Here is a 13,072-nt window from a genome sequence, read left to right on the forward strand (position 1 = left end):
ATGTCAACACTGTGCTTTAGGATTGAAATCAGAAGTATGCATATTTATATTTATATTCAAAGAGGAATAATGGTTGATAGTTATTTTTGTTCTTTGTTTTGGAAGAATTAGGCAATTCTGTTAGACATTATAAAATATTACAAAAAGACAATCATAATGTTCACCTTTTTCTACATACTTCTTAGAAGAGAGATTATTAAACATCATTTTTTATTTAGTGGTTTATTGTTTACCACAACAGTCTTTGATTAAAATGAACTAAAAACTATTCTCATGATCCTTTTTTTTAATCACACTTTCAGTTATTGTGTGCCTAAATTGATGGCTTATTGGTTTCAGTGCTCAAAATTAGTTTTTTTAAAAAATCTTGAATTTCTTTTTACTGAGTTCTTGATTTTGATTTTGATTTCTATCACCTAAAATATATCTACAAGAAATTTTCTCTTCTTTTTTAAGTTTTTTTTTTTTTAAAGTAATCTCTACACCCAATGTGGGGCTTGAACTCACAAGCCCAAGATGAAGAGCTGTATGTTCTACCAACTGAGCCTGCCAGGAGTCCCAAGAAATTTTCTTAGATGAGATATTAGTAATTTAATTCGTTATTTCAGAGCTTTGACTATTCACAGATGTTTTATTTTCCCACACAAATAAGTTTGCACATAAAAATTTTTGCATCAAATATGTTTTCTTTAAAACTTTTTTAACAGAAAAACAATTTTTAACAGAAAACAATTCTGTTTTCTTTGGATATGCTATTTTATTCATGAGAAATCTGAATAATTAGCTACATTATTTTCTTATAGCTAAGTTGTTTTTGCTACCTGAATGGTTATAATATTTTTTCTCCACTGTTGTTGCAGTTCAAACATTACTGACAAAAATCAGATAAAACCCAACTAAAAAAGAGATATATACTTTTCATGGATTGGAAGACATTGAATGATATCAGTTTTCTCCAGAATGATCTATTTGATCAAATTTCTAGTAATATTTACTAGTGAAACATAAAATTATTAATATACTTATATAAAATATATTATATTTACATATTATATAAAAATGTATTTCATATATAGCTGAAACACTACTTGAAGAAGAAAAAAGATAAGGTGCTTATTCTGATATCAAGTCTTTTTTTTTTTTTAAGATTTTATTTATTTATTTGACAGAGAGAGACACAGTGAGAGAGGGAACACAAGCAGGGAGAATGGGAGAAGGAGAAGTAGGCTTCCTGCGGAGCAGGGAGCCTGATGTGGGGCTCCATCCCAGAACTCTGGGATCGTGACCTGAGCTGAAGGCAGACGCTTAATGACTGAGCCACCCAGGTGCCCCTCTGATATCAAGTCTTAAGAAAAAGTTACAAAAAATAAGATAGCATCATACTCACAATGAGAGGAAGAAAAGAATAATAGAACAGAAGAGAGATCCCCCAGAATTAGATTCATTCCATATGGACACCTGATTTATGACACAGATTGTACTGCAGAATAGTATGAAAGGGACTACATTTTCAATAAAAATACTGGAATGATGGATAAACACTTGGAAGAAATTGAAACTTGATTTATATCTCCCACTATATACAAAAATCAATTCCAATTTTTAAAGGCAAAACAGTTTTTAGAATACGAATGAAGAATATATCCATGATCTTGTGGTAGGAAAAATTTTCTTAAACAGAACACATACAGCACTAACCGTAAAGGAGAAAACTGATAAATTAGAAGACTGACAAATTTGACTATGGGAAAGTTGAGGACTTCTGTTTACTAAATATTATTTATTGAGTGAGTAAAAATGCAAGCCATGTAGTGGGAGAAAATATTTGCAACATATACAACTGTCAAAGAACTCTAATCCAGAATTCCTACAAATTAATGAGAAGAAAACTGATAAATATCAGTAGAGAAATGTGTAAGAAAATGAACAGTCAATTCAAAACGTACTCAAAGGAAACTGTGCTCATTTTCAGTAATTGTTAGGAAAATGCAAATTAAAATCAGAATATGATACCAGTACACAATGATCAGAATGGCTAAAATGAAAAAGACTGATAATAATAAATGTTGACAAAGATGTGAATCAACAAGAATACCACAAACAGTACTGATGTTATAAATAGGTACAACTACTTTGGAAAATAGTTTATGTTATCTACTAAAATTGGATGTAAGCATATCTATAACCCAGAAATTGCACTTCTAGGTATATAGCCAATAGAAATACATAAATACATGGATTAAAAATATGCAAAAGTCGGTTAAGCATCTGACTTTGGCTTAGGTCATGATTTCGGGGTCCTGGGAACAAGCCCCACATTGGACTCCATGATCAGCCCAATGTCCCTCTCCCACTGCCCCTCCCTGACTCATCCAATCTCTCTCTCTCAAATAAATAAGTAAAATCTTTAAAAAATATGTACAAGAATAGATGAAGTATTCATAATTACCCTCCATTTGCAAATAACCCATACATCCTTGAACAGTAGAATTATTAAATGAGCTGTAGTATTTTCATATAATGTAATATTATATGGCAATTAAAGTAATAAACTGCAGATGCTCTCAACGGTATGTCCTACAGAGCTGAATCCTACAGACAAAATATTTTAGAAAAACAATGAGGCATAATACCTACCGTAAAAATGCTAATTCACATCCTTACACACACATATAGGTATATAACTATAAACAGTAGAGGAGTTGATCAACATAAAAGACTTTTGGGAGCAAGAAGATCATGCTTAGGACCTCAGCAACGCTGTTGATGTTCTAAATTTCTTGACCTCAGTACTGGTTTCCTGTTGGTAATTATAATAATGTATTAATGTGAACATTTATATTTAATGTATTTTTTCTGTGTGAGGGCTATTTCACTATGAAATATTTTTTGCTTGTTTATTTCTTAAAAGAAACTAGGCCAAAAGTTTAAGTTTCAAGAGTGCAGTTCTAGTACAGTGACTCTTCCTTTAGGTCTTCTAAATAAGATATATGGTCTATCAGAGAATGTTATGCTACTTCAGGTGAAAATGCCAGTTTGAAATATATCAATTAGATTCTGAAATATTAATTTTTTGGAATACTTTATTGATTTATGGAACTAATAGAAGAAAATATTTGATTTTGAAACTAACACAGGATATATGTTTGTCATCTATGTACAACTGACAAATGAGTCTGAGATACTTCTAAAAGTGAAACTGAAACTGTTCACTTATTGATGATGTGTTCACACATCTATATTATCTAAGGAAATGGCCACAATTATGAATCACCTGTCCCATGGTTAATTTATAGGCGCACTGTCAGATGATCTGACTTCTGGTTTTAACCTTTCCAGATTTTAACTTTGTGACGCTAGACTGTAATTTGCAGGCTTTGTCTGTTTTAATTTACCTTGTCTTAGAAATTACACTAATTAGAAAGAAACATCATTAACAAAAGATTTTGATAGTCTTTAGAGGGTGGATTTATACATTTAGAATGAATATGAGAATAATATAACTATGAAAGATCATGAAGTTTTATATTTGCTTAGATCTACTACACTGAATGGTTTAACTATTTTGACTAAATAATTTTTTCTGACATAGTTGTTTGATGTGAAACCCTGTTCAATTCATACTTGAAAAATAAATTTTATTTTTTAGGCTAAAAAAATTGTGAAGATCCTACAGCAAGTTTCCATAAACCCTACACCCATTTTCTCCTATAATTATGATGTTAAATTAGTATGGTACATTTGTTATAATAAATGAATAAATATTGGCATATTATTATTAACTAAAGTCCATAATTCATTCAGTTTTTCTTAGTTTTTACCTAATTACTTTTTCTGTTCCATGATTCCATCCTAATTATATTTAGTTGTCATGTCTCCTTAGGCTTCTCTTAGGTATGGAAAAATATTTTACATAACATATTACATTAGTTTCAGATGCACAACATAGTAATTCAGCAATTCTGCACATTATTCTATGTTCCCTGTGACAAGTGTAGTTACTATCTGTCACCATACAACGTTATTACCTTATTATTGACTATATATTCCCTATGTTGTATTCTTCATCCCAGTGGCTTATTTATTTTATAACTTTATCCATTTATCCATGCAAACTTAGGTTGCTTCTATAACTTGGCTATTGTAAATAATACCTAAATAAACATTGTGGTGCACATATCTTTTCAAACTGGTGTTTTCATTTTCTTTGGGTGAATATCCAGTAGCAAAATTATTGGATCATTTGGTATTTCTCTTTTTAATTATTTGGAGAACCTCCATACTGTTTTCCGTAGTGGTTGCACTCATTTACATTCCCACCAACAGTTCATAAGGGTTCTCTTTTCTCCATATCGTCACCAACACTTGCTATTTCTTATCTTTTTGATACTAGCCATTCTAAGAGGTGTAAGGCGATATTTCATGGTTGTTTTACTTTGCATTTCCCTGGTGATTAGTGATACTGAACATCTTTTCGCTTGTCTTTTGGCCATCTGTATGTCTTCTTTGGAAAAATGTCTATTCAGGTCATCTGCCCATTTTTTAATCTCCTTCTTCTCCTCCTCCTCCTTCTTCTTTTCTCTCTCTCTCTCTCGGTGTTGAGTTATATAAATTCTTTACATATTTTGGATATTAATCCCTTTTTTGGAAATATCTTTTGCAAATATCTTCTTCCATGCAGTAGGTTGCCTTTTTGTTTTGTTGATGGTTACCTTCACTGTGCAAAAGTTTTTGATTTTGATGTTGTTCCAATAGCTAATTTTTGCTTTTGCTTCCCTTGCTAAGAAGACATATTCAGAAAAAAGTTGCTAAGGCCAATGTCCAAGAGACTGCCTGTCCTTTCTTTTGGGAATTTTACGGTTTCCTGTCTCACGCTTAAGTTTTTAACCCATTTTGAGTTTATTTTTGTGTATGGTGTAATAAAGTGGTTCAGTTTCATTCTTTTGCATGTAGCTGTCCAATTTTCCCAGCACTGTTTATTGAAGAAACTGTCTTTTACCCATTATACTTGCCTCCTTTGTCATAGATTAATTGACCATATAAACAAGGATTTATTTCTGGACTCACTATCCTATTCTAATGATCTGTGCCTATTTTTGTGCCAGCATCAGACCATTTTGATTAGTGTAGCTTTGTAGTATATCTTGAAATCTCAGATTGTGATACCTGTAGCTTCGTTCATCTTTCTCAAGATTTCTTTGGCTGTTCAGAAATTTTTTGTGGTTCCATACAAATTTTAAGATTATTTGTTCCAGTTCTTCAAAAACAATGCTTTTGGCATTTTGATAGGAGTTCCATTGAATCTGTTGATATCTTTGGGTAGTATGAACATTTTAGCAATATTAATTCTTTCAATTCATGAGCATGGTATATCTTTCCATTTGTTTATGTTATATTAAATTTCTTTCATTAATGTTTTATAGTTTTCAGAATACCAGCCTTTCACATGGTTGATTAAATTTATTCTTATGTATTTTATTCTTTTTGGTAGAATTGCAAATGGGATTGTTTTCTTAATTTCTCTTTCTGCTATTTTGTTATTAGTGTATAGAAATCCACAAGATTTCTGTATATTAATTTCAAATCCTGCAACTTCACTGAAATCATTTATTAGTTCTAGTAGTTTTTTTGGTGGAATCTTTAGACTTTTCTATATATGGTATGTCATTTGCAAATAGTGACAGTTTTACTTCTTGCCTACCAAACTGGATGACTTTTATTTCATTTCTTCTGATCTTTGTGGCCTAGTACTATGTTAAATAAAATTGGTGAGAGTGGATATCCTTGTCTTGATTCTGATCTTAGAGAAAAAACTTTTGGTTTTTCACTATTGAGTATGATGTTAGCCATGGGTTTGTCATATATAACCTTTATTATGTTCAGATATGTTTTCTTTAAACCCACTTTGTTGAGAGTTTTTATCATGAATGGATGTTGGTGATAAAAATGGATGTTTACATGGAGACAAAGAAAAATGAAAACACAATGATCCAAATCTTTGGGGTGCAGCAAAAGCAGTTCTAAGAGGGAGGTTTATAGCAATACAGATCTACCTCAAGAACTAAGAATAATTTCAAATAAACAATTTAATCTTGCTTCTAAAACAACTAGAATAAGAAGAACAAACAAAGCCTCAAACCAGTAGAAAGAGGGAATAATAAAGTTCAGAGTGAAAATAAATGAAATAAACTAAAAAAAAAAAAAAGATCAGTGAAACCAAGAAGTGGTTCTTTGAAAATATAAACCTGACAAACCTTTAGCCAGATTTATGAAAAGACAAAGAGAGGACTCAATAAATAATACCAGAAATCAAAGAGGTGAATTAACAATCAACATCACAGAAATACAAAGGATTGTAAGAGACTACAAATGATTATATGTCGACCAATTGGACAACCTAGAAGAAATAAATAAATTTCTAGAAACATAAAATTTTCCAAAACTGAATCAAGAGGAAATTGAAAATCTGAACAGATTGATTATTAAGAACAAAATGGAATCAGTAGTAAAAACAAAACAAACAAAACAAACAAAACAAAACAAAACAAAAAATCCCTCCCAACAAACAAAAGTCTGTGACCAGATGGCTTCAAGTGAACTCTACCAAATGTTTAAAGAAAAGTTAATGCCTATTTTTCTCAAATTATTCCGAAAAATAGAAGAGGAAGAAAAGCTTCCAAATTCATTCTACAAAGCTAGAATTATCCTGATACCAAAACCAGACAAATGCCCCTGCCCCCCCAAAAAGAACTACAGGCCAATATCCCTTAGGAACATAGATGCAAAAATTTTCAACAAAAAAATTAGCGAACCTCATTCAATAATACATTAAAAAATATTCCCCGTAATCAAGTGGGATTTATTCCTGGGTTGCAAGCATAGTTCAATATTTGCAAATCAATCAACATGATACATCACATTAACAAAATGAGATAAAAGCCCTATGAACATCTCAATAGATGCAGAAAATTATTCAAACCTGTTCTTAATGATCTTGACAGTTAAGAGAAGTATTGGTCACCTTTTACGAAGATGGCGCCGAAGGCTAAGAAGGAAGCCCCTGCCCCTCCCAAAGCCGAAGCCAAAGCAAAGGCTTTGAAGGCCAAGAAAGCGGTGCTGAAAGGCGTCCACAGTCACAAAAAAAAAAGAAAATCCGCACGTCACCTACGTTCCGACGACCCAAGACACTGCGTCTGCGGAAGCAGCCCAAATATCCTCCAAAGAGCGCCCCCAGGAAAAACAAGCTTGATCACTATGCCATCATCAAGTTCCCCCTGACCACTGAGTCAGCCATGAAGAAAATAGAAGACAACAACACGCTTGTGTTCATTTTGGATGTCAAGGCCAATAAGCACCAGATCAAACAGGCTGTGAAGAAGCTCTACGACATTGACATGGCCAAGGTCAACACCTTGATCAGGCCTGATGGAGAGAAGAAGACATATGTTCGACTGGCTCCTGACTATGATGCTTTGGATGTTGCCAACAAAATTGGAATCATCTAAACTGAGTCCAGCTGGTTAAATCTAAATTAATTTTTTTTCACCAAAAAAAAAAAGTATTGGTCAGATATTTTATAATGTATCCCTCAAATGAGATTTGTCTTTTTTTTTCTAATTAGACTGAGATTATGGTTTTATTTTTTTGGAGAAAGATCACAGATAAAGTGCCATTTTCTTTTTTTAAAAAAGATTTATTTGTTTATTTGAGAAAAAGAGAGAGAGCACAAGGTGGGGAAGGACAGAGAGGTTCTCAATCTCAAGCAGACTCTCCGCTGAGTACAGAGCCTTGGTGGGGCTTCCATGACCCTGAGATCATGACCTGAGCCAAAACCAAGAGTCAGTTGCTTAACTGACTGTGCCACCCAGGTGCCCAAACGGCCATTTTCATTCTTACATTGTATCAAGGGTACATACTTATCAACATGACATATTATGTAGATTTATTATATATTATCTACACAATATTTTTGGAGGTTTTCTGCATGAGATATTTGTCTCCTCTATTTATTTATATCATTATGGATTAATTCAGATTTTAAGTGAAATCTTATATACCTATCTTTGGTTCACTTCAGTTCTTTGTAATCTAATCCTCAAATTATCTCTTTAGCTTCATTTATTACCCACAGAGACAGACTTAATTGTTTTCAAATTGTTCTACACACATTCATTATTTTTATATTGGCAAACCTCTAGCAGAAATATTCATCCTAGAATATTCATCTAGAAAAATTTATTCATTCATTTTACAAGATTAAGTTCAAATGTCACTTCCTCTGTGAAGCTTATGCAACTTTCCTGAATGTTCAGTCCTTAACTGCTTTTTACTCTGAAAACACTTTGCATATGCCTCTTTTTATAGCACTTATTAAAGTTTATTGTAGTTATTGACTTATATGGCTTTATATGCTATTTAGTTGTGAGTTGTGAGGAACTACATATTCTTCTAAACAAAAGCCCCTGAGCCTAGAAGTGTCTAAAAGCCAAAGTTAAAATGTGTATGAAGAGTAAAACAACTTCAAAGTGAGGGATGTCATGAACTGTCTTGAAACACTTATATTTCCACCTCTGCTATATTATTGTGAAGAAAGTCTTTGGGTGGAAATCACATCGTAGTACATTGTTTTCCTAGTTAATCCTACTATAGTAGAGGCTGTAGCCGACTCTTAATTATCTTCTTCAGTCTACTTTCTTACTTCTTCCAGGAAATACAGACATGGTTAATTTAAAATAATGTGTCTTCACCATGTAGTTGCCTGGGGGCTCTGTTTCAGAGGACCCATTATAAATCTTTACTTGCCAGGGTAATTGTAATCAGAACATTATGGTAACTTTATAAAATTTGACCAGATTGGTCAAATCCTCTATACAGACTTTGGTTTCTCACTCTTCATTGTTAGTTTCAGCTTTCTGAACTGCCCAGACTGCAATTTGCTATTTTATCTTATGAAGTCTCTCACATTGTGTTGACTGGATGGCATCTTATTGCTTAGTGATTTTAGCTTCAATTTACAAAGAGGTAAATTGTTCTATATTGCATTTCCCTGGTTTTGTGTAAGTCATGATAGAATGATAAAATGGGTTCTAAGACATGTTAGTTTCTTTTTGAAAAGCTATTAGAGATCTCTAAAACACTAAAACTTTTTGGAAGTGGGGAAGATGAATAGGAGGGCATTGCTGGTCTCTATATAAGGAATAAAGCTTACTGTTTGTTTGTTTTGCAAGGTAGAAGTCAGGTATGTTCACCTACATGGTTGGTGAATGTCTTCTGATGCATGCTGAATGGGCAGCCTGCCAGGTCTAGACACTAATTAGAAGAGTGAATTGGCCCACCTCTAGGTAACCCCCCTTTTAGTATGGACTTACTTTATTTAAACTGTTTTTTAATTAGCTCCTATTTGGCACAGATGGCCAGAGAGCACATTGCAGAATTTTAAGTCAAGCTCTAGGTCGGTTGTGATTTGCAATGTATTTGGTCTTGAGAAGAGCATTTGCCAGGATGTCTGCAGAGAAAATGCTTTTCTACTGAGCAGGGAATCATAGGCTATTAAGAGGGCACTGGGGGCCCTAGGCAGAGGTGGAAAAATCAACACGGTTTTGTGGTAGAATGACTTTTCCATCAGATTTCTGATTGCCAGGAGCCAGCTGGGATGAGATTTAAAAAAGAATTTACAGCTACAAAATAACATTGAATTCTGGCTTCCACACTTCTTGACTGCGTAATTTAAGACTCTGTTTCTCAGCCCAGTTTTTCATTATTGCCCCACTAAGAAGACTTTTTTGACGTGTTTTCCTAATTACTCCTCCATGAAATTTTAATAATGCCAGAAATACTGTATATTTGTTTATATACTGTATGTATGCCTGAGCTTCATACATAAAAAGAGTAAACAGAAGCCTCACTCTATTCAATACAGAGTTGAGAATAACTAAATAACATTTTTAAGTTATAAGAAAATTTAAAAATTGAAGTTACTATTTAAATTTCTAACTATATTTGTTGAGTGACTTTTAATGTAACTTATTTACTTATATAAATTATAATGTATCAAATTGTATGTGTAAATTAGCAATTTGTATAAATATATACTACTACTACTACTAACAATGTAATCCAATTTTAGTAAAATCATTCAAAACAGTTCCTTTTCCAGGAAGAGTAAAACAATCCAAAATAATCTCCTAGAATTATTTTTTAGTGAACATAACTTTTGAATTTGCTTGAGATAAGAAAAGAACTTTTAACTAGCTGTTAGACATTCATTCAAATATTGTCAACATTTTTCTTTCCTATACTGGGAAAATAATGTTTGGTTGAATAACATTTGTGAAATTAAATAATAATATATGTACAGTTACTTATTTTCAAAGTCCATGTCACACACAAAAGCACTGAACATCAAATAACATTCATAAGGCGGCCAATGGATGACAATAGACATGTATAGTTCCTCATGATATGACTTTAAGATTAAACAAAATCAATCTAGAGAAAGTCCTCTAATCACAGCCATCTATTTACGATAGATCTGTAGTTTTGATCTTATACACATTTTGTGCATGTTTCATGAATTTGATGTCATTGGTACTTGTGTGATACTTAAGACAACTGAATGGCAATAATATTTTGTCAGGTGGGGACCTTTGTCATCAGTAAGATATATTCCTCTCCCTAAGGACTAATTTTCATCCCCTTGGAGACATTTTCAGGGTCAGTGAGAACGCATGGTTTAAGGTAAGGTCATTGATGCTGAGAGCCTTGGATTCTTAATTTTAAAAATAGGGATATTATCATCAAACTCTGGTTTAAATGTGTGAAAGCATCTAATACAGTGCTTGGTTATTTATGGAGTTCATTATTAGTTCAAGCAGGATTTTTGGAATATTAACCACGTGACAGACATAATGGTAGGTGCTAGGGATATACAGTTGAATAGCACATGGATGACACGTAGCCAAAATTTTACTGTTTAAATAAGTAGATAAATATGTAAGTAGATAATTTTAATACAATATGACAAGTACAGTTGTAGTAGTGGGCAAAGAGGAGGGATCCTCTTAGTTTTCCGATGGGTCAAGGAAACAGGAAGATGACAGATAAATTTCATATTAAAGGATGAATAGATAATGAGTTTGGAAGAAGCCTCGGTGCATGGGGGCACAAGAAGAACAATTTAAGTGAGGGGAAAATGTGCAATGGTAACATGAAGCTATATAAATATGTGCCATTTGTAGAAGAAAAAGCAATTCTAAATGTCTAAGAGGTAGATTTAAAGAGACAGTGTTTTGGGAGAAGAGATTGGGATAGGTAGAAGACAAGTCACAGACAGCAATCTGTGTAATATTATAGAGCTTGGTTTTTATTCTGTCCATTGGTGCTTCTTACTCTTTGTCCCTGAAGTACACCTAACGGAGACTGCTAAAATACTGCATTGATATTTCATCCGTTAGTCTAAAATTTCATGGTTGACTTTTGGATTCTACTTCATTACATGCCTCCTTACTAATATAGTAATATTTTAAAAAGTACTTGCCTATTAAATTGCTTCCAAAAATATTTGAATAAAATTGGTGGTCTAGAAAGTTGTGCCATGTTAATGCTTTGAATTTCCCTTGGTACATCTCTGTATGCGTGGTAATAGGCATGCCTGGGTTTGAGAAGTATCACCTTAGGTTATGAGAACAATTTAAGGATAGTAGAAAAGGACTGACATGCCCATATTTCTTTTTTAAACAGAATATTCAGGGGCAAGAGATGAGGATGAATTTGAAGGAGATGAGTGAAAACCATTAGGGGACTACTGCAACAGCTCAAATGAATGTTAAATTAAGCTTCTATTCTCCTACAGAGACTGGGAGATGGGGGTGCTATATTCCTTGATGATTACATTTCACCCAAAAGGATGGCTCCTAGATCCTTTACTTTATGAACATATTTACTTTTTAGGCTTCCATGAGCCTATCACCCTTGATTGTCCTAATCTGACTTCTCCTAGACCTCTTTTGTGGGTTTCTTATCTTCTCTTACCAACTTTCAAAATAATGGTGTTTCCTCTGGCTCTTGTTTTAGCCCACTAGCCTTCACTCCACATGCTCTCCTTGAAGATCTCAAACACTCTTATGCATATAACAATTATTCTAAAATATTTCTGGAACACTATATCTAAAAATTTGCTAATTATCTACCTCAATGTCTTATAGGCACCTCAATCCCAATGCCCAAATCCCAAGATGCCACTTGTCTTCTTACCTGCATTAGTTACAATTTACTGGTCTCAGCTCCAAATTCACCCTTTTTTTCCTTGCTTTATGATGCTGGATCTGGACTCTGTAAACATCTCTCCTTTGCCAGCCAGCTCATCATTAGGCTTGGTTAATAGAGGGTAATGGAGGGAAACTGCAAAGCTATAGTAGAAGCAAAGGATTTCACTTCCAGATTCTAGTGTACAGTTTTTGTTTCATCACCAGCAGATTGGTGTATATGTGGCCCGAGTAGTACTCCTCTTTATGTCCCTCAGAGCCTGCACTCTCCAGCAAATTTCTCCAACCATCCACTTGGCTTTTCCTATGTTCCAGTTTGTTGGTTCACAAACTGGCCCCAGGGCAAGGAGAGAGAGAAGAAAGAGGTAGCCACTCCAGACTGGTAGGCAGCAGGTTTAATACGTAAGGAAACTTACATAGGAGTCTTGTCCTGAGCACCCGCAAGACAAGTAGATCTTTGCACCTGTCTACCAGAATCTTAAAAGTTTATATAAAGGCTTTAACTGGGTTTAGTCATGTATATCATCCAGATGGTCTCAACACCTTATTCTCTCAAGACTATGACCTTAGAGCATCTCCCATTGTGGGAATGGTGGGCAGAACATAAATTCCAAAGACAGGGAATAGGAGGAGAAGTCTTTGATTGCCTGATTCTAGCTTTCAGGTCAACAAGCTGTCATACCCTCTCAATGACCTCCTCTAGCACAGCTTAAGCCAGCGACCTCTGGCAAGTGTTTCCAGCCACTTGGCAGACCACTTTTAGAGACCACTTCTGACCTTCAACCTCTGGCAAATTTGTTTACCACCAG

At 33.7% G+C, this 13,072-nt stretch overlaps 1 long non-coding RNA gene and 1 pseudogene across 2 annotated transcripts in view; both read left to right on the forward strand.

Annotated features, from left to right (window-relative positions):
* The window catches only part of LOC148162674 (uncharacterized), a 105,007-nt gene that overhangs the window by 83,139 nt on the left and 8,796 nt on the right, over positions 1-13,072 (forward strand). The gene's annotated exons all lie outside the window — the stretch shown is intronic.
* On the forward strand, positions 7,032-7,514 carry LOC114221532 (large ribosomal subunit protein uL23 pseudogene; annotated as a pseudogene).

The sequence above is a fragment of the Eumetopias jubatus genome, unplaced genomic scaffold (assembly GCF_037043125.1).
Source record: "Eumetopias jubatus isolate StellerSeaLion01/CBP00866 unplaced genomic scaffold, mEumJub1_p1.0 scaffold_13, whole genome shotgun sequence".
In the NCBI taxonomy this organism is placed as follows: Eukaryota; Metazoa; Chordata; class Mammalia; order Carnivora; family Otariidae; genus Eumetopias; species Eumetopias jubatus.